Source organism: Petromyzon marinus, unplaced genomic scaffold (assembly GCF_048934315.1).
Source record: "Petromyzon marinus isolate PM22_M1 ecotype Great Lakes invasive population unplaced genomic scaffold, UKy_Petmar_22M1.pri1.0 PM_Scaffold_2, whole genome shotgun sequence".
In the NCBI taxonomy this organism is placed as follows: domain Eukaryota; kingdom Metazoa; phylum Chordata; class Hyperoartia; order Petromyzontiformes; family Petromyzontidae; genus Petromyzon; species Petromyzon marinus.
The window spans coordinates 935,262-962,190 of NW_027423168.1; positions in this window are offsets into that span (position 1 = coordinate 935,262).

Sequence of the window (26,929 nt, forward strand, 5' to 3'; positions counted from 1 at the left end):
TGAGAGAGACTCACTCCAGCTTCACTTGCAAGAACTAAGAGACACTGTGTGGCCATGTGGCCTTAATGAGAAAGACTCACTCCAGCTTAGCTTGCAAGAACTAAGAGATTCAGTATGGCCATGTGGCCTTAATGAGAGAGACTGACTCCAACTTAACTTGCAAGAACTAAGATACACTGTGTGGCCATGTGGCCTTAATAAGAGAGACTCACTCCAGCTTAGCTTGCAAGAACTAAGAGACACAGTGTGGCCATGTGGCCTTAATGAGAGAGATTGACTCCAGCTTAGCTTGCAAGAACTAAGAGACAGTGTGGCCATGTGGCAATAATGAGAGAGACTGACTCCAGCTTAGCTTGCAAGAACTAAGAGACACAGTGTGGCCATGTGGCCTTAATGAGAGAGACTGATTCCAGCTTAGCTTGCAAGAACTAAGATACACAGTGTGGCCATGTGGCCTTAATGAGAGAGACTCACTTCAGCTTAGCTTGCAAGAACTAAGAGACACTGTGTGGCCATGTGGCCTTAATGAGAAAGACTCACTCCAGCTTAGCTTGCAAGAACTAAGAGATTCAGTATGGCCATGTGGCCTTAATGAGAGAGACTGACTCCAACTTAACTTGCAAGAACTAAGATACACTGTGTGGCCATGTGGCCTTAATGAGAGAGACTGACTCCAGCTTAGCTTGCAAGAACTAAGAGACACAGTGTGGCCATGTGGCCTTAATGAGAGAGATTGACTCCAGCTTAGCTTGCAAGAACTAAGAGACACAGTGTGGCCATGTGGCCTTAATGAGAGAGACTGACTCCAGCTTAGCTTGCAAGAACTAAGAGACACAGTGTGACCATGTGACCTTAATGAGAGAGACTGACTCCAGCTTAGCTTGCAAGAACTAAGAGACACAGTGTGACCATGTGACCTTAATGAGAGAGACTGACTCAAGCTTAGCTTGCAAGAACTAAGAGACACTGTGTGGCCATGTGGCCTTAATGAGAGAGACTCACTCCAGCTTAGCTTGCAAGAACTAAGAGACAGTGTGGCCATGTGGCAATAATGAGAGAGACTGATTCCAGCTTAGCTTGCAAGAACTAAGAGACACAGTGTGGCCATGTGGCCTTAATGAGAGAGACTGATTCCAGCTTAGCTTGCAAGAACTAAGAGACACAGTGTGGCCATGTGGCCTTAATGAGAGAGACTCACTCCAGCTTAGCTTGCAAGAACTAAGAGACACTGTGTGGCCATGTGGCCTTAATGAGAAAGACTCACTCCAGCTTAGCTTGCAAGAACTAAGAGATTCAGTATGGCCATGTGGCCTTAATGAGAGACTGACTCCAACTTAACTTGCAAGAACTAAGATACACTGTGTGGCCATGTGGCCTTAATGAGAGAGACTGACTCCAGCTTAGCTTGCAAGAACTAAGAGACACAGTGTGGCCATGTGGCCTTAATGAGAGAGATTGACTCCAGCTTAGCTTGCAAGAACTAAGAGACACAGTGTGGCCATGTGGCCTTAATGAGAGAGACTGACTCCAGCTTAGCTTGCAAGAACTAAGAGACACAGTGTGACCATGTGACCTTAATGAGAGAGACTGACTCCAGCTTAGCTTGCAAGAACTAAGAGACACTGTGTGGCCATGTGGCCTTAATGAGAGAGACTGACTCCAGCTTAGCTTGCAAGAACTAAGAGACACAGTGTGACCATGTGACCTTAATGAGAGAGACTGACTCCAGCTTAGCTTGCAAGAACTAAGAGACACAGTGTGGCCATGTGGCCTTAATGAGAGAGACTGATTCCAGCTTAGCTTGCAAGAACTAAGAGACACAGTGTGGCCATGTGGCCTTAATGAGAGAGACTCACTCCAGCTTAGCTTGCAAGAACTAAGAGACACTGTGTGGCCATGTGGCCTTAATGAGAAAGACTCACTCCAGCTTAGCTTGCAAGAACTAAGAGATTCAGTATGGCCATGTGGCCTTAATGAGAGAGACTGACTCCAACTTAACTTGCAAGAACTAAGATACACTGTGTGGCCATGTGGCCTTAATGAGAGAGACTGACTCCAGCTTAGCTTGCAAGAACTAAGAGACACAGTGTGGCCATGTGGCCTTAATGAGAGAGATTGACTCCAGCTTAGCTTGCAATAACTAAGAGACACAGTGTGGCCATGTGGCCTTAATGAGAGAGACTGACTCCAGCTTAGCTTGCAAGAACTAAGAGACACAGTGTGACCATGTGACCTTAATGAGAGAGACTGACTCCAGCTTAGCTTGCAAGAACTAAGAGACACAGTGTGACCATGTGACCTTAATGAGAGAGACTGACTCAAGCTTAGCTTGCAAGAACTAAGAGACACTGTGTGGCCATGTGGCCTTAATGAGAGAGACTGACTCAAGCTTAGCTTGCAAGAACTAAGAGACACTGTGTGGCCATGTGGCCTTAATGAGAGAGACTGACTCAAGCTTAGCTTGCAAGAACTAAGAGACACAGTGTGGCCATGTGGCCTTAATGAGAGACTCACTCCAGCTTAGCTTGCAAGAACTAAGAGACACAGTGTGGCCATGTGGCCTTAATGAGAGAGACTCACTCCAGCTTAGCTTGCAAGAACTAAGAGACACTGTGTGGCCATGTGGCCTTAATGAGAGAGACTCACTCCAGCTTAGCTTGCAAGAACTAAGAGACAGTGTGGCCATGTGGCAATAATGAGAGAGACTGACTCCAGCTTAGCTTGCAAGAACTAAGAGACACAGTGTGGCCATGTGGCCTTAATGAGAGAGACTGATTCCAGCTTAGCTTGCAAGAACTAAGATACACAGTGTGGCCATGTGGCCTTAATGAGAGAGACTCACTTCAGCTTAGCTTGCAAGAACTAAGAGACACTGTGTGGCCATGTGGCCTTAATGAGAAAGACTCACTCCAGCTTAGCTTGCAAGAACTAAGAGATTCAGTATGGCCATGTGGCCTTAATGAGAGAGACTGACTCCAACTTAACTTGCAAGAACTAAGATACACTGTGTGGCCATGTGGCCTTAATGAGAGAGACTGACTCCAGCTTAGCTTGCAAGAACTAAGAGACACAGTGTGGCCATGTGGCCTTAATGAGAGAGATTGACTCCAGCTTAGCTTGCAAGAACTAAGAGACACAGTGTGGCCATGTGGCCTTAATGAGAGAGACTGACTCCAGCTTAGCTTGCAAGAACTAAGAGACACTGTGTGGCCATGTGGCCTTAATGAGAGAGACTCACTCCAGCTTAGCTTGCAAGAACTAAGAGACACTGTGTGGCCATGTGGCCTTAATGAGAGAGACTCACTCCAGCTTAGCTTGCAAGAACTAAGAGACAGTGTGGCCATGTGGCAATAATGAGAGAGACTGACTCCAGCTTAGCTTGCAAGAACTAAGAGACACAGTGTGGCCATGTGGCCTTAATGAGAGAGACTGATTCCAGCTTAGCTTGCAAGAACTAAGATACACAGTGTGGCCATGTGGCCTTAATGAGAGAGACTCACTTCAGCTTAGCTTGCAAGAACTAAGAGACACTGTGTGGCCATGTGGCCTTAATGAGAAAGACTCACTCCAGCTTAGCTTGCAAGAACTAAGAGATTCAGTATGGCCATGTGGCCTTAATGAGAGAGACTGACTCCAACTTAACTTGTAAGAACTAAGATACACTGTGTGGCCATGTGGCCTTAATGAGAGAGACTGACTCCAGCTTAGCTTGCAAGAACTAAGAGACACAGTGTGGCCATGTGGCCTTAATGAGAGAGATTGACTCCAGCTTAGCTTGCAAGAACTAAGAGACACAGTGTGGCCATGTGGCCTTAATGAGAGAGACTGACTCCAGCTTAGCTTGCAAGAACTAAGAGACACAGTGTGACCATGTGACCTTAATGAGAGAGACTGACTCAAGCTTAGCTTGCAAGAACTAAGAGACACTGTGTGGCCATGTGGCCTTAATGAGAGAGACTGACTCCAGCTTAGCTTGCAAGAACTAAGAGACACTGTGTGGCCATGTGGCCTTAATGAGAAAGACTCACTCCAGCTTAGCTTGCAAGAACTAAGAGATTCAGTATGGCCATGTGGCCTTAATGAGAGAGACTGACTCCAACTTAACTTGCAAGAACTAAGATACACTGTGTGGCCATGTGGCCTTAATGAGAGAGACTGACTCCAGCTTAGCTTGCAAGAACTAAGAGACACAGTGTGGCCATGTGGCCTTAATGAGAGAGATTGACTCCAGCTTAGCTTGCAAGAACTAAGAGACACAGTGTGGCCATGTGGCCTTAATGAGAGAGACTGACTCCAGCTTAGCTTGCAAGAACTAAGAGACACAGTGTGACCATGTGACCTTAATGAGAGAGACTGACTCAAGCTTAGCTTGCAAGAACTAAGAGACACTGTGTGGCCATGTGGCCTTAATGAGAGAGACTGACTCAAGCTTAGCTTGCAAGAACTAAGAGACACAGTGTGGCCATGTGGCCTTAATGAGAGACTCACTCCAGCTTAGCTTGCAAGAACTAAGAGACACAGTGTGGCCATGTGGCCTTAATGAGAGAGACTCACTCCAGCTTAGCTTGCAAGAACTAAGAGACACTGTGTGGCCATGTGGCCTTAATGAGAGAGACTCACTCCAGCTTAGCTTGCAAGAACTAAGAGACAGTGTGGCCATGTGGCAATAATGAGAGAGACTGACTCCAGCTTAGCTTGCAAGAACTAAGAGACACAGTGTGGCCATGTGGCCTTAATGAGAGAGACTGATTCCAGCTTAGTTTGCAAGAACTAAGATACACAGTGTGGCCATGTGGCCTTAATGAGAGAGACTCACTCCAGCTTAGCTTGCAAGAACTAAGAGACACTGTGTGGCCATGTGGCCTTAATGAGAAAGACTCACTCCAGCTTAGCTTGCAAGAACTAAGAGATTCAGTATGGCCATGTGGCCTTAATGAGAGACTGACTCCAACTTAACTTGCAAGAACTAAGATACACTGTGTGGCCATGTGGCCTTAATGAGAGAGACTGACTCCAGCTTAGCTTGCAAGAACTAAGAGACACAGTGTGGCCATGTGGCCTTAATGAGAGAGATTAACTCCAGCTTAGCTTGCAAGAACTAAGAGACACAGTGTGGCCATGTGGCCTTAATGAGAGAGACTGACTCCAGCTTAGCTTGCAAGAACTAAGAGACACAGTGTGACCATGTGACCTTAATGAGAGAGACTGACTCCAGCTTAGCTTGCAAGAACTAAGAGACACTGTGTGGCCATGTGGCCTTAATGAGAGAGACTGACTCCAGCTTAGCTTGCAAGAACTAAGAGACACAGTGTGACCATGTGACCTTAATGAGAGAGACTGACTCAAGCTTAGCTTGCAAGAACTAAGAGACACTGTGTGGCCATGTGGCCTTAATGAGAGAGACTGACTCAAGCTTAGCTTGCAAGAACTAAGAGACACAGTGTGGCCATGTGGCCTTAATGAGAGACTCACTCCAGCTTAGCTTGCAAGAACTAAGAGACACAGTGTGGCCATGTGGCCTTAATGAGAGAGACTCACTCCAGCTTAGCTTGCAAGAACTAAGAGACACTGTGTGGCCATGTGGCCTTAATGAGAGAGACTCACTCCAGCTTAGCTTGCAAGAACTAAGAGACAGTGTGGCCATGTGGCAATAATGAGAGAGACTGACTCCAGCTTAGCTTGCAAGAACTAAGAGACACAGTGTGGCCATGTGGCCTTAATGAGAGAGACTGATTCCAGCTTAGCTTGCAAGAACTAAGAGACACAGTGTGGCCATGTGGCCTTAATGAGAGAGACTCACTCCAGCTTAGCTTGCAAGAACTAAGAGACACTGTGTGGCCATGTGGCCTTAATGAGAAAGACTCACTCCAGCTTAGCTTGCAAGAACTAAGAGATTCAGTATGGCCATGTGGCCTTAATGAGAGAGACTGACTCCAACTTAACTTGCAAGAACTAAGATACACTGTGTGGCCATGTGGCCTTAATGAGAGAGACTGACTCCAGCTTAGCTTGCAAGAACTAAGAGACACAGTGTGGCCATGTGGCCTTAATGAGAGAGATTGACTCCAGCTTAGCTTGCAATAACTAAGAGACACAGTGTGGCCATGTGGCCTTAATGAGAGAGACTGACTCCAGCTTAGCTTGCAAGAACTAAGAGACACAGTGTGACCATGTGACCTTAATGAGAGAGACTGACTCCAGCTTAGCTTACAAGAACTAAGAGACACAGTGTGACCATGTGACCTTAATGAGAGAGACTGACTCAAGCTTAGCTTGCAAGAACTAAGAGACACTGTGTGGCCATGTGGCCTTAATGAGAGAGACTGACTCAAGCTTAGCTTGCAAGAACTAAGAGACACTGTGTGGCCATGTGGCCTTAATGAGAGAGACTGACTCAAGCTTAGCTTGCAAGAACTAAGAGACACAGTGTGGCCATGTGGCCTTAATGAGAGACTCACTCCAGCTTAGCTTGCAAGAACTAAGAGACACAGTGTGGCCATGTGGCCTTAATGAGAGAGACTCACTCCAGCTTAGCTTGCAAGAACTAAGAGACACTGTGTGGCCATGTGGCCTTAATGAGAGAGACTCACTCCAGCTTAGCTTGCAAGAACTAAGAGACAGTGTGGCCATGTGGCAATAATGAGAGAGACTGACTCCAGCTTAGCTTGCAAGAACTAAGAGACACAGTGTGGCCATGTGGCCTTAATGAGAGAGACTGATTCCAGCTTAGCTTGCAAGAACTAAGATACACAGTGTGGCCATGTGGCCTTAATGAGAGAGACTCACTTCAGCTTAGCTTGCAAGAACTAAGAGACACTGTGTGGCCATGTGGCCTTAATGAGAAAGACTCACTCCAGCTTAGCTTGCAAGAACTAAGAGATTCAGTATGGCCATGTGGCCTTAATGAGAGAGACTGACTCCAACTTAACTTGCAAGAACTAAGATACACTGTGTGGCCATGTGGCCTTAATAAGAGAGACTCACTCCAGCTTAGCTTGCAAGAACTAAGAGACACAGTGTGGCCATGTGGCCTTAATGAGAGAGATTGACTCCAGCTTAGCTTGCAAGAACTAAGAGACAGTGTGGCCATGTGGCAATAATGAGAGAGACTGACTCCAGCTTAGCTTGCAAGAACTAAGAGACACAGTGTGGCCATGTGGCCTTAATGAGAGAGACTGATTCCAGCTTAGCTTGCAAGAACTAAGATACACAGTGTGGCCATGTGGCCTTAATGAGAGAGACTCACTTCAGCTTAGCTTGCAAGAACTAAGAGACACTGTGTGGCCATGTGGCCTTAATGAGAAAGACTCACTCCAGCTTAGCTTGCAAGAACTAAGAGATTCAGTATGGCCATGTGGCCTTAATGAGAGAGACTGACTCCAACTTAACTTGCAAGAACTAAGATACACTGTGTGGCCATGTGGCCTTAATGAGAGAGACTGACTCCAGCTTAGCTTGCAAGAACTAAGAGACACAGTGTGGCCATGTGGCCTTAATGAGAGAGATTGACTCCAGCTTAGCTTGCAAGAACTAAGAGACACAGTGTGGCCATGTGGCCTTAATGAGAGAGACTGACTCCAGCTTAGCTTGCAAGAACTAAGAGACACAGTGTGACCATGTGACCTTAATGAGAGAGACTGACTCCAGCTTAGCTTGCAAGAACTAAGAGACACAGTGTGACCATGTGACCTTAATGAGAGAGACTGACTCAAGCTTAGCTTGCAAGAACTAAGAGACACTGTGTGGCCATGTGGCCTTAATGAGAGAGACTCACTCCAGCTTAGCTTGCAAGAACTAAGAGACAGTGTGGCCATGTGGCAATAATGAGAGAGACTGATTCCAGCTTAGCTTGCAAGAACTAAGAGACACAGTGTGGCCATGTGGCCTTAATGAGAGAGACTGATTCCAGCTTAGCTTGCAAGAACTAAGAGACACAGTGTGGCCATGTGGCCTTAATGAGAGAGACTCACTCCAGCTTAGCTTGCAAGAACTAAGAGACACTGTGTGGCCATGTGGCCTTAATGAGAAAGACTCACTCCAGCTTAGCTTGCAAGAACTAAGAGATTCAGTATGGCCATGTGGCCTTAATGAGAGACTGACTCCAACTTAACTTGCAAGAACTAAGATACACTGTGTGGCCATGTGGCCTTAATGAGAGAGACTGACTCCAGCTTAGCTTGCAAGAACTAAGAGACACAGTGTGGCCATGTGGCCTTAATGAGAGAGATTGACTCCAGCTTAGCTTGCAAGAACTAAGAGACACAGTGTGGCCATGTGGCCTTAATGAGAGAGACTGACTCCAGCTTAGCTTGCAAGAACTAAGAGACACAGTGTGACCATGTGACCTTAATGAGAGAGACTGACTCCAGCTTAGCTTGCAAGAACTAAGAGACACTGTGTGGCCATGTGGCCTTAATGAGAGAGACTGACTCCAGCTTAGCTTGCAAGAACTAAGAGACACAGTGTGACCATGTGACCTTAATGAGAGAGACTGACTCCAGCTTAGCTTGCAAGAACTAAGAGACACAGTGTGGCCATGTGGCCTTAATGAGAGAGACTGATTCCAGCTTAGCTTGCAAGAACTAAGAGACACAGTGTGGCCATGTGGCCTTAATGAGAGAGACTCACTCCAGCTTAGCTTGCAAGAACTAAGAGACACTGTGTGGCCATGTGGCCTTAATGAGAAAGACTCACTCCAGCTTAGCTTGCAAGAACTAAGAGATTCAGTATGGCCATGTGGCCTTAATGAGAGAGACTGACTCCAACTTAACTTGCAAGAACTAAGATACACTGTGTGGCCATGTGGCCTTAATGAGAGAGACTGACTCCAGCTTAGCTTGCAAGAACTAAGAGACACAGTGTGGCCATGTGGCCTTAATGAGAGAGATTGACTCCAGCTTAGCTTGCAATAACTAAGAGACACAGTGTGGCCATGTGGCCTTAATGAGAGAGACTGACTCCAGCTTAGCTTGCAAGAACTAAGAGACACAGTGTGACCATGTGACCTTAATGAGAGAGACTGACTCCAGCTTAGCTTGCAAGAACTAAGAGACACAGTGTGACCATGTGACCTTAATGAGAGAGACTGACTCAAGCTTAGCTTGCAAGAACTAAGAGACACTGTGTGGCCATGTGGCCTTAATGAGAGAGACTGACTCAAGCTTAGCTTGCAAGAACTAAGAGACACTGTGTGGCCATGTGGCCTTAATGAGAGAGACTGACTCAAGCTTAGCTTGCAAGAACTAAGAGACACAGTGTGGCCATGTGGCCTTAATGAGAGACTCACTCCAGCTTAGCTTGCAAGAACTAAGAGACACAGTGTGGCCATGTGGCCTTAATGAGAGAGACTCACTCCAGCTTAGCTTGCAAGAACTAAGAGACACTGTGTGGCCATGTGGCCTTAATGAGAGAGACTCACTCCAGCTTAGCTTGCAAGAACTAAGAGACAGTGTGGCCATGTGGCAATAATGAGAGAGACTGACTCCAGCTTAGCTTGCAAGAACTAAGAGACACAGTGTGGCCATGTGGCCTTAATGAGAGAGACTGATTCCAGCTTAGCTTGCAAGAACTAAGAGACACAGTGTGGCCATGTGGCCTTAATGAGAGAGACTCACTCCAGCTTAGCTTGCAAGAACTAAGAGACACTGTGTGGCCATGTGGCCTTAATGAGAAAGACTCACTCCAGCTTAGCTTGCAAGAACTAAGAGATTCAGTATGGCCATGTGGCCTTAATGAGAGAGACTGACTCCAACTTAACTTGCAAGAACTAAGATACACTGTGTGGCCATGTGGCCTTAATGAGAGAGACTGACTCCAGCTTAGCTTGCAAGAACTAAGAGACACAGTGTGGCCATGTGGCCTTAATGAAAGAGATTGACTCCAGCTTAGCTTGCAAGAACTAAGAGACACAGTGTGGCCATGTGGCCTTAATGAGAGAGACTGACTCCAGCTTAGCTTGCAAGAACTAAGAGACACAGTGTGACCATGTGACCTTAATGAGAGAGACTGACTCCAGCTTAGCTTGCAAGAACTAAGAGACACTGTGTGGCCATGTGGCCTTAATGAGAGAGACTGACTCCAGCTTAGCTTGCAAGAACTAAGAGACACAGTGTGACCATGTGACCTTAATGAGAGAGACTGACTCAAGCTTAGCTTGCAAGAACTAAGAGACACTGTGTGGCCATGTGGCCTTAATGAGAGAGACTGACTCAAGCTTAGCTTGCAAGAACTAAGAGACACAGTGTGGCCATGTGGCCTTAATGAGAGACTCACTCCAGCTTAGCTTGCAAGAACTAAGAGACACAGTGTGGCCATGTGGCCTTAATGAGAGAGACTCACTCCAGCTTAGCTTGCAAGAACTAAGAGACACTGTGTGGCCATGTGGCCTTAATGAGAGAGACTCACTCCAGCTTAGCTTGCAAGAACTAAGAGACACTGTGTGGCCATGTGGCCTTAATGAGAGAGACTGACTCCAGCTTAGCTTGCAAGAACTAAGAGACACAGTGTGACCATGTGACCTTAATGAGAGAGACTGACTCAAGCTTAGCTTGCAAGAACTAAGAGACACTGTGTGGCCATGTGGCCTTAATGAGAGAGACTGACTCAAGCTTAGCTTGCAAGAACTAAGAGACACAGTGTGGCCATGTGGCCTTAATGAGAGACTCACTCCAGCTTAGCTTGCAAGAACTAAGAGACACAGTGTGGCCATGTGGCCTTAATGAGAGAGACTCACTCCAGCTTAGCTTGCAAGAACTAAGAGACACTGTGTGGCCATGTGGCCTTAATGAGAGAGACTCACTCCAGCTTAGCTTGCAAGAACTAAGAGACACAGTGTGGCCATGTGGCCTTAATGAGAGACTCACTCCAGCGTAGCTTGCAAGAACTAAGAGACAGTGTGGCCATGTGGCCTTAATGAGAGAGACTCACTCCAGCTTCACTTGCAAGAACTAAGAGACACTGTGTGGCCATGTGGCCTTAATGAGAAAGACTCACTCCAGCTTAGCTTGCAAGAACTAAGAGATTCAGTATGGCCATGTGGCCTTAATGAGAGAGACTGACTCCAACTTAACTTGCAAGAACTAAGATACACTGTGTGGCCATGTGGCCTTAATAAGAGAGACTCACTCCAGCTTAGCTTGCAAGAACTAAGAGACACAGTGTGGCCATGTGGCCTTAATGAGAGAGATTGACTCCAGCTTAGCTTGCAAGAACTAAGAGACAGTGTGGCCATGTGGCAATAATGAGAGAGACTGACTCCAGCTTAGCTTGCAAGAACTAAGAGACACAGTGTGGCCATGTGGCCTTAATGAGAGAGACTGATTCCAGCTTAGCTTGCAAGAACTAAGATACACAGTGTGGCCATGTGGCCTTAATGAGAGAGACTCACTTCAGCTTAGCTTGCAAGAACTAAGAGACACTGTGTGGCCATGTGGCCTTAATGAGAAAGACTCACTCCAGCTTAGCTTGCAAGAACTAAGAGATTCAGTATGGCCATGTGGCCTTAATGAGAGAGACTGACTCCAACTTAACTTGCAAGAACTAAGATACACTGTGTGGCCATGTGGCCTTAATGAGAGAGACTGACTCCAGCTTAGCTTGCAAGAACTAAGAGACACAGTGTGGCCATGTGGCCTTAATGAGAGAGATTGACTCCAGCTTAGCTTGCAAGAACTAAGAGACACAGTGTGGCCATGTGGCCTTAATGAGAGAGACTGACTCCAGCTTAGCTTGCAAGAACTAAGAGACACAGTGTGACCATGTGACCTTAATGAGAGAGACTGACTCCAGCTTAGCTTGCAAGAACTAAGAGACACAGTGTGACCATGTGACCTTAATGAGAGAGACTGACTCAAGCTTAGCTTGCAAGAACTAAGAGACACTGTGTGGCCATGTGGCCTTAATGAGAGAGACTCACTCCAGCTTAGCTTGCAAGAACTAAGAGACAGTGTGGCCATGTGGCAATAATGAGAGAGACTGATTCCAGCTTAGCTTGCAAGAACTAAGAGACACAGTGTGGCCATGTGGCCTTAATGAGAGAGACTGATTCCAGCTTAGCTTGCAAGAACTAAGAGACACAGTGTGGCCATGTGGCCTTAATGAGAGAGACTCACTCCAGCTTAGCTTGCAAGAACTAAGAGACACTGTGTGGCCATGTGGCCTTAATGAGAAAGACTCACTCCAGCTTAGCTTGCAAGAACTAAGAGATTCAGTATGGCCATGTGGCCTTAATGAGAGACTGACTCCAACTTAACTTGCAAGAACTAAGATACACTGTGTGGCCATGTGGCCTTAATGAGAGAGACTGACTCCAGCTTAGCTTGCAAGAACTAAGAGACACAGTGTGGCCATGTGGCCTTAATGAGAGAGATTGACTCCAGCTTAGCTTGCAAGAACTAAGAGACACAGTGTGGCCATGTGGCCTTAATGAGAGAGACTGACTCCAGCTTAGCTTGCAAGAACTAAGAGACACAGTGTGACCATGTGACCTTAATGAGAGAGACTGACTCCAGCTTAGCTTGCAAGAACTAAGAGACACTGTGTGGCCATGTGGCCTTAATGAGAGAGACTGACTCCAGCTTAGCTTGCAAGAACTAAGAGACACAGTGTGACCATGTGACCTTAATGAGAGAGACTGACTCCAGCTTAGCTTGCAAGAACTAAGAGACACAGTGTGGCCATGTGGCCTTAATGAGAGAGACTGATTCCAGCTTAGCTTGCAAGAACTAAGAGACACAGTGTGGCCATGTGGCCTTAATGAGAGAGACTCACTCCAGCTTAGCTTGCAAGAACTAAGAGACACTGTGTGGCCATGTGGCCTTAATGAGAAAGACTCACTCCAGCTTAGCTTGCAAGAACTAAGAGATTCAGTATGGCCATGTGGCCTTAATGAGAGAGACTGACTCCAACTTAACTTGCAAGAACTAAGATACACTGTGTGGCCATGTGGCCTTAATGAGAGAGACTGACTCCAGCTTAGCTTGCAAGAACTAAGAGACACAGTGTGGCCATGTGGCCTTAATGAGAGAGATTGACTCCAGCTTAGCTTGCAATAACTAAGAGACACAGTGTGGCCATGTGGCCTTAATGAGAGAGACTGACTCCAGCTTAGCTTGCAAGAACTAAGAGACCCAGTGTGACCATGTGACCTTAATGAGAGAGACTGACTCCAGCTTAGCTTGCAAGAACTAAGAGACACAGTGTGACCATGTGACCTTAATGAGAGAGACTGACTCAAGCTTAGCTTGCAAGAACTAAGAGACACTGTGTGGCCATGTGGCCTTAATGAGAGAGACTGACTCAAGCTTAGCTTGCAAGAACTAAGAGACACTGTGTGGCCATGTGGCCTTAATGAGAGAGACTGACTCAAGCTTAGCTTGCAAGAACTAAGAGACACAGTGTGGCCATGTGGCCTTAATGAGAGACTCACTCCAGCTTAGCTTGCAAGAACTAAGAGACACAGTGTGGCCATGTGGCCTTAATGAGAGAGACTCACTCCAGCTTAGCTTGCAAGAACTAAGAGACACTGTGTGGCCATGTGGCCTTAATGAGAGAGACTCACTCCAGCTTAGCTTGCAAGAACTAAGAGACAGTGTGGCCATGTGGCAATAATGAGAGAGACTGACTCCAGCTTAGCTTGCAAGAACTAAGAGACACAGTGTGGCCATGTGGCCTTAATGAGAGAGACTGATTCCAGCTTAGCTTGCAAGAACTAAGATACACAGTGTGGCCATGTGGCCTTAATGAGAGAGACTCACTTCAGCTTAGCTTGCAAGAACTAAGAGACACTGTGTGGCCATGTGGCCTTAATGAGAAAGACTCACTCCAGCTTAGCTTGCAAGAACTAAGAGATTCAGTATGGCCATGTGGCCTTAATGAGAGAGACTGACTCCAACTTAACTTGCAAGAACTAAGATACACTGTGTGGCCATGTGGCCTTAATGAGAGAGACTGACTCCAGCTTAGCTTGCAAGAACTAAGAGACACAGTGTGGCCATGTGGCCTTAATGAGAGAGATTGACTCCAGCTTAGCTTGCAAGAACTAAGAGACACAGTGTGGCCATGTGGCCTTAATGAGAGAGACTGACTCCAGCTTAGCTTGCAAGAACTAAGAGACACTGTGTGGCCATGTGGCCTTAATGAGAGAGACTCACTCCAGCTTAGCTTGCAAGAACTAAGAGACACTGTGTGGCCATGTGGCCTTAATGAGAGAGACTCACTCCAGCTTAGCTTGCAAGAACTAAGAGACAGTGTGGCCATGTGGCAATAATGAGAGAGACTGACTCCAGCTTAGCTTGCAAGAACTAAGAGACACAGTGTGGCCATGTGGCCTTAATGAGAGAGACTGATTCCAGCTTAGCTTGCAAGAACTAAGATACACAGTGTGGCCATGTGGCCTTAATGAGAGAGACTCACTTCAGCTTAGCTTGCAAGAACTAAGAGACACTGTGTGGCCATGTGGCCTTAATGAGAAAGACTCACTCCAGCTTAGCTTGCAAGAACTAAGAGATTCAGTATGGCCATGTGGCCTTAATGAGAGAGACTGACTCCAACTTAACTTGTAAGAACTAAGATACACTGTGTGGCCATGTGGCCTTAATGAGAGAGACTGACTCCAGCTTAGCTTGCAAGAACTAAGAGACACAGTGTGGCCATGTGGCCTTAATGAGAGAGATTGACTCCAGCTTAGCTTGCAAGAACTAAGAGACACAGTGTGGCCATGTGGCCTTAATGAGAGAGACTGACTCCAGCTTAGCTTGCAAGAACTAAGAGACACAGTGTGACCATGTGACCTTAATGAGAGAGACTGACTCAAGCTTAGCTTGCAAGAACTAAGAGACACTGTGTGGCCATGTGGCCTTAATGAGAGAGACTGACTCCAGCTTAGCTTGCAAGAACTAAGAGACACTGTGTGGCCATGTGGCCTTAATGAGAAAGACTCACTCCAGCTTAGCTTGCAAGAACTAAGAGATTCAGTATGGCCATGTGGCCTTAATGAGAGAGACTGACTCCAACTTAACTTGCAAGAACTAAGATACACTGTGTGGCCATGTGGCCTTAATGAGAGAGACTGACTCCAGCTTAGCTTGCAAGAACTAAGAGACACAGTGTGGCCATGTGGCCTTAATGAGAGAGATTGACTCCAGCTTAGCTTGCAAGAACTAAGAGACACAGTGTGGCCATGTGGCCTTAATGAGAGAGACTGACTCCAGCTTAGCTTGCAAGAACTAAGAGACACAGTGTGACCATGTGACCTTAATGAGAGAGACTGACTCAAGCTTAGCTTGCAAGAACTAAGAGACACTGTGTGGCCATGTGGCCTTAATGAGAGAGACTGACTCAAGCTTAGCTTGCAAGAACTAAGAGACACAGTGTGGCCATGTGGCCTTAATGAGAGACTCACTCCAGCTTAGCTTGCAAGAACTAAGAGACACAGTGTGGCCATGTGGCCTTAATGAGAGAGACTCACTCCAGCTTAGCTTGCAAGAACTAAGAGACACTGTGTGGCCATGTGGCCTTAATGAGAGAGACTCACTCCAGCTTAGCTTGCAAGAACTAAGAGACAGTGTGGCCATGTGGCAATAATGAGAGAGACTGACTCCAGCTTAGCTTGCAAGAACTAAGAGACACAGTGTGGCCATGTGGCCTTAATGAGAGAGACTGATTCCAGCTTAGTTTGCAAGAACTAAGATACACAGTGTGGCCATGTGGCCTTAATGAGAGAGACTCACTCCAGCTTAGCTTGCAAGAACTAAGAGACACTGTGTGGCCATGTGGCCTTAATGAGAAAGACTCACTCCAGCTTAGCTTGCAAGAACTAAGAGATTCAGTATGGCCATGTGGCCTTAATGAGAGACTGACTCCAACTTAACTTGCAAGAACTAAGATACACTGTGTGGCCATGTGGCCTTAATGAGAGAGACTGACTCCAGCTTAGCTTGCAAGAACTAAGAGACACAGTGTGGCCATGTGGCCTTAATGAGAGAGATTAACTCCAGCTTAGCTTGCAAGAACTAAGAGACACAGTGTGGCCATGTGGCCTTAATGAGAGAGACTGACTCCAGCTTAGCTTGCAAGAACTAAGAGACACAGTGTGACCATGTGACCTTAATGAGAGAGACTGACTCCAGCTTAGCTTGCAAGAACTAAGAGACACTGTGTGGCCATGTGGCCTTAATGAGAGAGACTGACTCCAGCTTAGCTTGCAAGAACTAAGAGACACAGTGTGACCATGTGACCTTAATGAGAGAGACTGACTCAAGCTTAGCTTGCAAGAACTAAGAGACACTGTGTGGCCATGTGGCCTTAATGAGAGAGACTGACTCAAGCTTAGCTTGCAAGAACTAAGAGACACAGTGTGGCCATGTGGCCTTAATGAGAGACTCACTCCAGCTTAGCTTGCAAGAACTAAGAGACACAGTGTGGCCATGTGGCCTTAATGAGAGAGACTCACTCCAGCTTAGCTTGCAAGAACTAAGAGACACTGTGTGGCCATGTGGCCTTAATGAGAGAGACTCACTCCAGCTTAGCTTGCAAGAACTAAGAGACAGTGTGGCCATGTGGCAATAATGAGAGAGACTGACTCCAGCTTAGCTTGCAAGAACTAAGAGACACAGTGTGGCCATGTGGCCTTAATGAGAGAGACTGATTCCAGCTTAGCTTGCAAGAACTAAGAGACACAGTGTGGCCATGTGGCCTTAATGAGAGAGACTCACTCCAGCTTAGCTTGCAAGAACTAAGAGACACTGTGTGGCCATGTGGCCTTAATGAGAAAGACTCACTCCAGCTTAGCTTGCAAGAACTAAGAGATTCAGTATGGCCATGTGGCCTTAATGAGAGAGACTGACTCCAACTTAACTTGCAAGAACTAAGATACACTGTGTGGCCATGTGGCCTTAATGAGAGAGACTGACTCCAGCTTAGCTTGCAAGAACTAAGAGACACAGTGTGGCCATGTGGCCTTAATGAGAGAGATTGACTCCAGCTTAGCTTGCAATAACTAAGAGACACAGTGTGGCCATGTGGCCTTAATGAGAGAGACTGACTCCAGCTTAGCTTGCAAGAACTAAGAGACACAGTGTGACCATGTGACCTTAATGAGAGAGACTGACTCCAGCTTAGCTTACAAGAACTAAGAGACACAGTGTGACCATGTGACCTTAATGAGAGAGACTGACTCAAGCTTAGCTTGCAAGAACTAAGAGACACTGTGTGGCCATGTGGCCTTAATGAGAGAGACTGACTCAAGCTTAGCTTGCAAGAACTAAGAGACACTGTGTGGCCATGTGGCCTTAATGAGAGAGACTGACTCAAGCTTAGCTTGCAAGAACTAAGAGACACAGTGTGGCCATGTGGCCTTAATGAGAGACTCACTCCAGCTTAGCTTGCAAGAACTAAGAGACACAGTGTGGCCATGTGGCCTTAATGAGAGAGACTCACTCCAGCTTAGCTTGCAAGAACTAAGAGACACTGTGTGGCCATGTGGCCTTAATGAGAGAGACTCACTCCAGCTTAGCTTGCAAGAACTAAGAGACAGTGTGGCCATGTGGCAATAATGAGAGAGACTGACTCCAGCTTAGCTTGCAAGAACTAAGAGACACAGTGTGGCCATGTGGCCTTAATGAGAGAGACTGATTCCAGCTTAGCTTGCAAGAACTAAGATACACAGTGTGGCCATGTGGCCTTAATGAGAGAGACTCACTTCAGCTTAGCTTGCAAGAACTAAGAGACACTGTGTGGCCATGTGGCCTTAATGAGAAAGACTCACTCCAGCTTAGCTTGCAAGAACTAAGAGATTCAGTATGGCCATGTGGCCTTAATGAGAGAGACTGACTCCAACTTAACTTGCAAGAACTAAGATACACTGTGTGGCCATGTGGCCTTAATGAGAGAGACTGACTCCAGCTTAGCTTGCAAGAACTAAGAGACACAGTGTGGCCATGTGGCCTTAATGAGAGAGATTGACTCCAGCTTAGCTTGCAAGAACTAAGAGACACAGTGTGGCCATGTGGCCTTAATGAGAGAGACTGACTCCAGCTTAGCTTGCAAGAACTAAGAGACACAGTGTGACCATGTGACCTTAATGAGAGAGACTGACTCCAGCTTAGCTTGCAAGAACTAAGAGACACAGTGTGACCATGTGACCTTAATGAGAGAGACTGACTCAAGCTTAGCTTGCAAGAACTAAGAGACACTGTGTGGCCATGTGGCCTTAATGAGAGAGACTGACTCAAGCTTAGCTTGCAAGAACTAAGAGACACAGTGTGGCCATGTGGCCTTAATGAGAGACTCACTCCAGCTTAGCTTGCAAGAACTAAGAGACACAGTGTGGCCATGTGGCCTTAATGAGAGAGACTCACTCCAGCTTAGCTTGCAAGAACTAAGAGACACTGTGTGGCCATGTGGCCTTAATGAGAGAGACTCACTCCAGCTTAGCTTGCAAGAACTAAGAGACAGTGTGGCCATGTGGCAATAATGAGAGAGACTGACTCCAGCTTAGCTTGCAAGAACTAAGAGACACAGTGTGGCCATGTGGCCTTAATGAGAGAGACTGATTCCAGCTTAGCTTGCAAGAACTAAGATACACAGTGTGGCCATGTGGCCTTAATGAGAGAGACTCACTTCAGCTTAGCTTGCAAGAACTAAGAGACACTGTGTGGCCATGTGGCCTTAATGAGAAAGACTCACTCCAGCTTAGCTTGCAAGAACTAAGAGATTCAGTATGGCCATGTGGCCTTAATGAGAGAGACTGACTCCAACTTAACTTGCAAGAACTAAGATACACTGTGTGGCCATGTGGCCTTAATGAGAGAGACTGACTCCAGCTTAGCTTGCAAGAACTAAGAGACACAGTGTGGCCATGTGGCCTTAATGAGAGAGATTGACTCCAGCTTAGCTTGCAAGAACTAAGAGACACAGTGTGGCCATGTGGCCTTAATGAGAGAGACTGACTCCAGCTTAGCTTGCAAGAACTAAGAGACACAGTGTGACCATGTGACCTTAATGAGAGAGACTGACTCCAGCTTAGCTTGCAAGAACTAAGAGACACAGTGTGACCATGTGACCTTAATGAGAGAGACTGACTCAAGCTTAGCTTGCAAGAACTAAGAGACACTGTGTGGCCATGTGGCCTTAATGAGAGAGACTGACTCAAGCTTAGCTTGCAAGAACTAAGAGACACAGTGTGGCCATGTGGCCTTAATGAGAGACTTACTCCAGCTTAGCTTGCAAGAACTAAGAGACACAGTGTGGCCATGTGGCCTTAATGAGAGAGACTCACTTCAGCTTAGCTTGCAAGAACTAAGAGACACTGTGTGGCCATGTGGCCTTAATGAGAGAGACTCACTCCAGCTTAGCTTGCAAGAACTAAGAGACACAGTGTGGCCATGTGGCCTTAATGAGAGAGATTGACTCCAGCTTAGCTTGCAAGAACTAAGAGACACAGTGTGGCCATGTGGCCTTAATGAGAGAGACGGACTCCAGCTTAGCTTGCAAGAACTAAGAGACACAGTGTGACCATGTGACCTTAATGAGAGAGACTGACTCCAGCTTAGCTTGCAAGAACTAAGAGGCACTGTGTGGCCATGTGGCCTTAATGAGAGAGACTGACTCCAGCTTAGCTTGCAAGAACTAAGAGACACAGTGTGACCATGTGACCTTAATGAGAGAGACTGACTCAAGCTTAGCTTGCAAGAACTAAGAGACACTGTGTGGCCATGTGGCCTTAATGAGAGAGACTGACTCAAGCTTAGCTTGCAAGAACTAAGAGACACTGTGTGGCCATGTGGCCTTAATGAGAGAGACTCACTCCAGCTTAGCTTGCAAGAACTAAGAGACACAGTGTGGCCATGTGGCCTTAATGAGAGACTCACTCCAGCGTAGCTTGCAAGAACTAAGAGACAGTGTGGCCATGTGGCCTTAATGAGAGAGACTCACTCCAGCTTAGCTTGCAAGAACTAAGAGACACTGTGTGGCCATGTGGCCTTAATGAGAAAGACTCACTCCAGCTTAGCTTGCAAGAACTAAGAGATTCAGTATGGCCATGTGGCCTTAATGAGAGAGACTGACTCCAACTTAACTTGCAAAAACTAAGATACACTGTGTGGCCATGTGGCCTTAATGAGAGAGACTGACTCCAGCTTAGCGTGCAAGAACTAAGAGACACAGTGTGGCCATGTGGCCTTAATGAGAGAGATTGACTCCAGCTTAGCTTGCAAGAACTAAGAGACACAGTGTGGCCATGTGGCCTTAATGAGAGAGACTGACTCAAGCTTAGCTTGCAAGAACTAAGAGACACTGTGTGGCCATGTGGCCTTAATGAGAGAGACTGACTCAAGCTTAGCTTGCAAGAACTAAGAGACACAGTGTGGCCATGTGGCCTTAATGAGAGACTCACTCCAGCTTAGCTTGCAAGAACTAAGAGACACAGTGTGGCCATGTGGCCTTAATGAGAGAGACTCACTCCAGCTTAGCTTGCAAGAACTAAGAGACACTGTGTGGCCATGTGGCCTTAATGAGAGAGACTCACTCCAGCTTAGCTTGCAAGAACTAAGAGACAGTGTGGCCATGTGGCAATAATGAGAGAGACTGACTCCAGCTTAGCTTGCAAGAACTAAGAGACACAGTGTGGCCATGTGGCCTTAATGAGAGAGACTGATTCCAGCTTAGCTTGCAAGAACTAAGAGACACAGTGTGGCCATGTGGCCTTAATGAGAGAGACTCACTCCAGCTTAGCTTGCAAGAACTAAGAGACACTGTGTGGCCATGCGGCCTTAATGAGAAAGACTCACTCCAGCTTAGCTTGCAAGAACTAAGAGATTCAGTATGGCCATGTGGCCTTAATGAGAGAGACTGACTCCAACTTAACTTGCAAGAACTAAGATACACTGTGTGGCCATGTGGCCTTAATGAGAGAGACTGACTCCAGCTTAGCTTGCAAGAACTAAGAGACACAGTGTGGCCATGTGGCCTTAATGAGAGAGATTGACTCCAGCTTAGCTTGCAAGAACTAAGAGACACAGTGTGACCATGTGACCTTAATGAGAGAGACTGACTCCAGCTTAGCTTGCAAGAACTAAGAGACACAGTGTGACAATGTGACCTTAATGAGAGAGACTGACTCAAGCTTAGCTTGCAAGAACTAAGAGACACTGTGTGGCCATGTGGCCTTAATGAGAGAGACTGACTCAAGCTTAGCTTGCAAGAACTAAGAGACACAGTGTGGCCATGTGGCCTTAATGAGAGACTCACTCCAGCTTAGCTTGCAAGAACTAAGAGACACAGTGTGGCCATGTGGCCTTAATGAGAGAGACTCACTCCAGCTTAGCTTGCAAGAACTAAGAGACACTGTGTGGCCATGTGGCCTTAATGAGAGAGACTCACTCCAGCTTAGCTTGCAAGAACTAAGAGACACAGTGTGGCCATGTGGCCTTAATGAGAGAGACTCACTCCAGCTTAGCTTGCAAGAACTAAGAGACACAGTGTGGCCATGTGGCCTTAATGAGAGAGACTCACTCCAGCTTAGCTTGCAAGAACTAAGAGACACTGTGTGGCCATGTGGCCTTAATGAGAAAGACTCACTCCAGCTTAGCTTGCAAGAACTAAGAGATTCAGTATGGCCATGTGGCCTTAATGAGAGAGACTGACTCCAACTTAACTTGCAAGAACTAAGATACACTGTGTGGCCATGTGGCCTTAATGAGAGAGACTGACTCCAGCTTAGCTTGCAAGAACTAAGAGACACAGTGTGGCCATGTGGCCTTAATGAGAGAGATTGACTCCAGCTTAGCTTGCAAGAACTAAGAGACACAGTGTGGCCATGTGGCCTTAATGAGAGAGACTGACTCCAGCTTAGCTTGCAAGAACTAAGAGACACAGTGTGACCATGTGACCTTAATGAGAGAGACTGACTCCAGCTTAGCTTGCAAGAACTAAGAGACACTGTGTGGCCATGTGGCCTTAATGAGAGAGACTGACTCCAGCTTAGCTTGCAAGAACTAAGAGACACAGTGTGACCATGTGACCTTAATGAGAGAGACTGACTCAAGCTTAGCTTGCAAGAACTAAGAGACACTGTGTGGCCATGTGGCCTTAATGAGAGAGACTGACTCAAGCTTAGCTTGCAAGAACTAAGAGACACAGTGTGGCCATGTGGCCTTAATGAGAGACTCACTCCAGCTTAGCTTGCAAGAACTAAGAGACACAGTGTGGCCATGTGGCCTTAAGGAGAGAGACTCACTCCAGCTTAGCTTGCAAGAACTAAGAGACACTGTGTGGCCATGTGGCCTTAATGAGAGAGACTCACTCCAGCTTAGCTTGCAAGAACTAAGAGACAGAGTGTGGCCATGTGGCCTTAATGAGAGACTCACTCCAGCATAGCTTGCAAGAACTAAGAGACAGTGTGGCCATGTGGCCTTAATGAGAGAGACTGACTCCAGCTTAGCTTGCAAGAACTAAGAGACACAGTGTGGCCATGTGGCCTTAATGAGGGAGACTGACTCCAGCTTAGCTTGCAAGAACTAAGAGACACTGTGTGGCCATGTGGCCTTAATGAGAGAGACTGACTCAAGCTTAGCTTGAAAGAACTAAGAGACACAGTGTGGCCATGTGACCTTAATGAGAGAGACTGATTCCAGCTTAGCTTGCAAGAACTAAGAGACAGTGTGGCCATGTGGCCTTAATGAGAGAGACTGACTCCAGCTTAGCTTGCAAGAACTAATAGACACAGTGTGACCATGTGACCTTAATGAGAGAGACTGACTCCAGCTTAGCTTGCAAGAACTAAGATACACTGTGTGGCCATGTGGCCTTAATGAGAGAGACTGACTCAAGCTTAGCTTGAAAGAACTAAGAGAAACAGTGTGGCCATGTGGCCTTAATGAGACTCACTCCAGCTTAGCTTGCAAGAACTAAGAGACACAGTGTGGCCATGTGGCCTTAATGAGAGACTCACTCCAGCTTAGCTTGCAAGAACTAAGAGACACTGTGTGGCCATGTGGCGTTAATGAGAAAGACTCACTCCAGCTTAGCTTGCAAGAACTAAGAGACTCAGTGTGGCCATGTGGCCTTAATGAGAGAGACTGACTCCAACTTAACTTGCAAGAACTAAGAGACACTGTGTGGCCATGTGGCCTTAATGAGAGAGACTCACTCCAGCTTAGCTTGCAAGAACTAAGAGACACAGTGTGGCCATGTGGCCTTAATGAGAGACTCACTCCAGCTTAGCTTGCAAGAACTAAGAGACACAGTGTGGCCCTGTGGCCTTAATGAGAGAGACTCACTCCAGCTTAGCTTGCAAGAACAAAGAGACACTGTGTGGCCATGTGGCCTTAATGAGAGAGACTCACTCCAGCTTAGCTTGCAAGAACTAAGAGACACAGTGTGGCCATGTGGCCTTAATGAGAGACTCACTCCAGCTTAGCTTGCAAGAACTAAGAGACAGTGTGGCCATGTGGCCTTAATGAGAGAGACTGACTCCAGCTTAGCTTGCAAGAACTAAGAGACACAGTGTGGCCATGTGGCCTTAATGAGAGAGACTGACTCCAGCTTAGCTTGCAAGAACTAAGAGACACAGTGTGGCCATGTGGCCTTAATGAGAGAGACTGATTCCAGCTTAGCTTGCAAGAACTAAGAGACACAGTGTGGCCATGTGGCCTTAATGAGAGAGACTGACTCCAGCTTAGCTTGCAAGAACTAAGAGACACAGTGTGACCATGTGACCTTAATGAGAGAGACTGACTCCAGCTTAGCTTGCAAGAACTAAGAGACACTGTGTGGCCATGTGGCCTTAATGAGAGAGACTGACTCAAGCTTAGCTTGAAAGAACTAAGAGACACAGTGTGGCCATGTGGCCTTAATGAGAGAGACTCACTCCAGCTTAGCTTGCAAGAACTAAGAAACACTGTGTGGCCATGTGGCCTTAATGAGAAAGACTCACTCCAGCTTAGCTTGCAAGAACTAAGAGACTCAGTGTGGCCATGTGGCCTTAAAGAGAGAGATTGACTCCAACTTAACTTGCAAGAACTAAGATACACTGTGTGGCCATGTGGCCTTAATGAGAGAGACTCACTCCAGCTTAGCTTGCAAGAACTAAGAGACACAGTGTGGCCATGTGGCCTTAATGAGAGACTCACTCCAGCTTAGCTTGCAAGAACTAAGAGACAGTGTGGCCATGTGGCAATAATGAGAGAGACTGACTCCAGCTTAGCTTGCAAGAGCTAAGAGACACTGTGTGGCCATGTGACCTTAATGAGAGAGACTGACTCAAGCTTAGCTTGAAAGAACTAAGAGAAACAGTGTGGCCATGTGGCCTTAATGAGACTCACTCCAGCTTAGCTTGCAAGAACTAAGAGACACAGTGTGGCCATGTGGCCTTAATGAGAGACTCACTCCAGCTTAGCTTGCAAGAACTAAGAGACACTGTGTGGCCATGTGGCCTTAATGAGAAAGACTCACTCAAGCTTAGCTTGCAAGAACTAAGAGACACTGTGTGGCCATGTGGCCTTAATGAGAGAGACTGACTCAAGCTTAGCTTGCAAGAACTAAGAGACACAGTGTGGCCATGTGGCCTTAATGAGAGAGACTCACTCCAGCTTAGCTTGCAAGAACTAAGAGACACAGTGTGGCCATGTGGCAATAATGAGAGAGACTGACTCCAGCTTAGCTTGCAAGAACTAAGAGACACAGTGTGGCCATGTGGCCTTAATGAGAGAGACTGATTCCAGCTTAGCTTGCAAGAACTAAGATACACAGTGTGGCCATGTGGCCTTAATGAGAGAGACTCACTTCAGCTTAGCTTGCAAGAACTAAGAGACACTGTGTGGCCATGTGGCCTTAATGAGAAAAACTCACTCCAGCTTAGCTTGCAAGAACTAAGAGATTCAGTATGGCCATGTGGCCTTAATGAGAGAGACTGACTCCAACTTAACTTGCAAGAACTAAGATACACTGTGTGGCCATGTGGCCTTAATGAGAGAGACTGACTCCAGCTTAGCTTGCAAGAACTAAGAGACACAGTGTGGCCATGTGGCCTTAATGAGAGAGACTCACTCCAGCTTAGCTTGCAAGAACTAAGAGACACTGTGTGGCCATGTGGCCTTAATGAGAGAGACTCACTCCAGCTTAGCTTGCAAGAACTAAGAGACACAGTGTGGCCATGTGGCCTTAATGAGAGACTCACTCCAGCTTAGCTTGCAAGAACTAAGAGACAGAGTGGCCATGTGGCAATAATGAGAGAGACTGACACCAGCTTAGCTTGCAAGAGCTAAGAGACACTGTGTGGCCATGTGGCCTTATTGAGAGAGACTGACTCAAGCTTAGCTTGAAAGAACTAAGAGAAACAGTGTGGCCATGTGGCCTTAATGAGACTCACTCCAGCTTAGCTTGCAAGAACTAAGAGACACAGTGTGGCCATGTGGCCTTAATGAGAGACTCACTCCAGCTTAGCTTGCAAGAACTAAGAGACACTGTGTGGCCATGTGGCCTTAATGAGAAAGACTCACTCAAGCTTAGCTTGCAAGAACTAAGAGACACTGTGTGGCCATGTGGCCTTAATGAGAGAGACTGACTCAAGCTTAGCTTGCAAGAACTAAGAGACACAGTGTGGCCATGTGGCCTTAATGAGAGACTCACTCCAGCTTAGCTTGCAAGAACTAAGAGACACAGTGTGGCCATGTGGCCTTAATGAGAGACTCACTCCAGCTTAGCTTGCAAGAACTAAGAGACACTGTGTGGCCATGTGGCGTTAATGAGAAAGACTCACTCCAGCTTAGCTTGCAAGAACTAAGAGACTCAGTGTGGCCATGTGGCCTTAATGAGAGAGACTGACTCCAACTTAACTTGCAAGAACTAAGAGACACTGTGTGGCCATGTGGCCTTAATGAGAGAGACTCACTCCAGCTTAGCTTGCAAGAACTAAGAGACACAGTGTGGCCATGTGGCCTTAATGAGAGACTCACTCCAGCTTAGCTTGCAAGAACTAAGAGACACAGTGTGGCCCTGTGGCCTTAATGAGAGAGACTCACTCCAGCTTAGCTTGCAAGAACTAAGAGACACTGTGTGGCCATGTGGCCTTAATGAGAGAGACTCACTCCAGCTTAGCTTGCAAGAACTAAGAGACACAGTGTGGCCATGTGGCCTTAATGAGAGACTCACTCCAGCTTAGCTTGCAAGAACTAAGAGACAGTGTGGCCATGTGGCCTTAATGAGAGAGACTGACTCCAGCTTAGCTTGCAAGAACTAAGAGACACAGTGTGGCCATGTGGCCTTAATGAGAGAGACTGACTCCAGCTTAGCTTGCAAGAACTAAGAGACACAGTGTGGCCATGTGGCCTTAATGAGAGAGACTGATTCCAGCTTAGCTTGCAAGAACTAAGAGACACAGTGTGGCCATGTGGCCTTAATGAGAGAGACTGACTCCAGCTTAGCTTGCAAGAACTAAGAGACACAGTGTGACCATGTGACCTTAATGAGAGAGACTGACTCCAGCTTAGCTTGCAAGAACTAAGAGACACTGTGTGGCCATGTGGCCTTAATGAGAGAGACTGACTCAAGCTTAGCTTGAAAGAACTAAGAGACACAGTGTGGCCATGTGGCCTTAATGAGAGAGACTGACTCAAGCTTAGCTTGCAAGAACTAAGAGACACAGTGTGGCCATGTGGCCTTAATGAGAGACTCACTCCAGCTTAGCTTGCAAGAACTAAGAGACACAGTGTGGCCATGTGGCCTTAATGAGAGACTCACTCCAGCTTAGCTTGCAAGAACTAAGAGACACTGTGTGGCCATGTGGCGTTAATGAGAAAGACTCACTCCAGCTTAGCTTGCAAGAACTAAGAGACTCAGTGTGGTCATGTGGCCTTAATGAGAGAGACTGACTCCAACTTAACTTGCAAGAACTAAGAGACACTGTGTGGCCATGTGGCCTTAATGAGAGAGA